The sequence below is a fragment of the Octopus bimaculoides genome, chromosome 30 (genome assembly GCF_001194135.2).
Source record: "Octopus bimaculoides isolate UCB-OBI-ISO-001 chromosome 30, ASM119413v2, whole genome shotgun sequence".
Lineage (NCBI taxonomy): Eukaryota > Metazoa > Mollusca > Cephalopoda > Octopoda > Octopodidae > Octopus > Octopus bimaculoides.
In genome coordinates this window covers 2,433,100-2,436,366 of record NC_069010.1, presented here as the reverse complement: position 1 = coordinate 2,436,366, position 3,267 = coordinate 2,433,100, and the positions used below count along the sequence as shown (strand labels likewise).

General features: G+C 36.5%; 1 protein-coding gene across 7 annotated transcripts in view; it reads right to left on the bottom strand.

The window, feature by feature from the left end:
• LOC106879945 (uncharacterized) overlaps positions 1–2,337 on the bottom strand; it is a 93,318-nt gene extending 90,981 nt beyond the window's left edge. The window contains exon 1 of one of the 7 annotated variants that reach the window (XR_008267053.1): positions 1,835–2,099. The gene's annotated coding sequence lies outside the window, so the exon portion shown is untranslated. Of the gene's footprint in view, positions 1–885; positions 942–1,834; positions 2,144–2,179 lie in introns of those variants that run through there. The other 6 variants (XR_008267054.1, XR_008267052.1, XM_052978143.1 and 3 more) reach the window with 6 other exon arrangements.
• Between the last annotated feature and the right edge of the window lie 930 nt (positions 2,338–3,267).

Genomic DNA, 3,267 nt, shown 5'->3' with positions numbered 1-3,267 from the left:
GCTCAAACGAGGGGGGGGGGGGGCACCTAGGAGATAAACTGCTACTGTGTGTATATACACGCTTCATATATATACTCTACACACTTCCAGCACAAAGTATTTTATATATATATGTATACACACACGCACGAATAATATATTGGCGGAAGGAAATATCGAAACACCTCTCGTAAAAAAAATAATAAATCCTCCAAAACATATTATTTCTCTATGTATTTCCAATAAATATATACACATCTGTATATACAAAAGTTTAAACGACATTTTTCAACGAAATTCCGACAATGTTTTAATTGTTGAGGTGATTAAAGTAATAACGAATAGGTACGACATCGAAAGATCTAGGTCTTAACTAACCGACATTGGAAAGACAGGTCTTAACACAACACAAGTTCCTAAAAATTTTTAACAATATATACATATATATACACACACGTAAATCTATTTATAACATGTATTCAACCATAATCGACATAACTCAGAGAAATTCAACAAAGTTGTATCGAAAAATTAAAGAGAAAACATACATAAAGGAATCAGATGCCGAAAGACTAGAAGGAATCCTCACCGTCGCCATGTGTAGAAATCCTCCAAAATATACTATTTCTATACACATCTGTATATACATAAGTTTAAACGACATTTTTCAACGAAATTCCTACAATGTTTTAATTGTTGAAGTGATTAAAATAATAACGAAGATGCACGACTTCGAAAGATCTAGGTCTTAACCGACATTGGAAAGACATGTTCCTAAAAGTTTTTAACAATATATACATATATATACACACACGTAAATGGATGTATAACATGTATTCAACCATAATCGACATAGCTCAGTGAAATTCAGCAAAGTTTTATCGTAAAATTAAAGAGAAAACATACATAAGGAATCAGATGCCGAAAGACAAGAAGGAATCCTCACCGTCGCCATGTGTAGAGGCAGACGAACGCGTGTCCTAACGATCCCTTCTTTTCTTCGTTACATATAAACCATGATATATATATATATATATATATATATATATATATATATATATATATATATACTCTTTTACTTGTTTCAGTCATTTGACTGCGGCCATGATGGAGTACCGCCTTTTTCAGTCGAGCTAATCGACCCCAGGACTTATTCTTTGGAAGCCTAGTACTTATTCTATCGGTCTTTTTGCCGAACCGCTAATTTACGGGGACGTAAACACACCAGCATCGGTTGTCAAGCGATGTTGTGGGAACAAACACAGATACATACATATATACGACGGGCTTCTTTCAGTTTCCGTCTACCAAATCCACTCACAAGGCTTTGGTCGGCCCGAGGCTATGGTAGAAGACACTTACCCAAGGTGTCACGCAGTGGGACTGAACCCGGAATCATGTGGTCAGTAAGCAAGCTACTTACCACACAGCCACTCCTACGCCTATATATTATATACACATGGAGTAGAAGGGAGGAGAGGGCTTTTTTATCTATGATCTGCTACTCTGAGTAGCGACCAACAATACGAAAAAGGAAGCTTCGGTTAATTTCAGACATCATATACAAAACTACTTTAAACATATCAAGTACTTTATATATATATACACATACACACACACACATATATATATATACACATACATATATATATACACACACACATATTCTTCCTTTTCATAAATTCAAAAGCTGTACGATGATATGCATCTATATACACATGTAGATGTATGTACATATGTGTGTATATATGCATATATATTCTTTGTATTATATATATATATATATATATATATAATGCATACATGGGTTATTAAATACTATATATAATACACATGTACGTATAATTCTTCTTACCTCAGTAAAATATTGTAATGGCCTTATTATTCAGTCGTGGTCAACATATATATAAATATATTCTTACACATACATACATATATTATAGTATATATACGTACATATATATATATACCTATGCGCGTCCTGCGTGTATACAGAGAAGAATGAACAAATGGCTGAAAAGTGAGAGGAAACACGCACACATACACATAAAGAGAGAATCAGAGTGCACACACACATACATACATACACACATATACCGAGAAGGTGTCACATACGCGCATACGTATAGGAATATAGAGGAGAAAACACGCACACATACACATATAGACGAATAGAGAGGGAGAAAGGCGTGATACATACATACGCAAGCTGTTTACCAAAAATGGCGGAGCTGGCTGAGGGGTTTACACATTGTAAATCATGGAGAGGTGGTTTGTCAAGGGAAGTAATTCCTCACGTGGTGGATAGTTCTCTTATGTTTGTGTGATTGTGTGTATGCAGCTTTGTCGACTGAATGTATGTGTTTGTTGATTCTGTGTACGTTTATATATATATATATATATATATGTGTTTGTGACTTTAGTGTATGTGTACTGTACTTCTATTAGTGCATGTATATCGTGCTTCTATTACTGTACATGTGTGTATTGCGCTTCTATTAGTGTGTGTGTGTGTATATGTTTGGGGGTTTCTCTAAATGCATGTGTGTTTGTGACTAGTATGTGTGCATGTCTTTGTGGTTTTAGTGTGTTTGGAACTTTAATGTGTGTAGAGAGGTGAGTCTGTTGTATGTGTTCTGTGCTAGTGTATGTGTTTGTGAATTTAATGTATGACTGTGTTGTGGTTCTGTAAGAGCATGTATGTTGTTTCTTATATTTGTGACTAGTGTATGTATAAATATATATGATAACGACTTAAGTGTGTGTGTATTACTAAGGACCCAATTCTAATCTTTATCTGTTTTGGGTTGCAGTCAATAAAGAGATATCAGAGGGGCCAGGGATCTTATAATGCCACTAAGACATCCATGATAAGTAGATGTATATGTTTGTAAGTCGTATGTTTTGTGTATGTCATAAATGTGTGCTTATAAGTGTGTGCATGTCTTAAAGTCTTTCGTATGTGCAGGTGTTCATCATCGTTTAACGTCCGCTTTCCATGCTAGCATGGGTTGGAAGATTTGACTGAGGACTGGTGAAACCGGATGGCAACACCAGGCTCCAATCTAAATTTGGCAGAGTTTCTACAGCTGGATGCCCTTCCTAACAACAACCACTCAGAGAGTGTAGTAGGTGCTTTTACGTGTCACCCGCACGAAGGCCAGTCAGGCGATACTGGCAACGGCCACGCTCGAAATGGTGTCTTTTATGTGCCACCCGCACAAGAGCCAGTCCAGGGGCACTGGCAATGATCTCGCTCGAAAATCCTACGAAGGCCAGTCAGGTGGG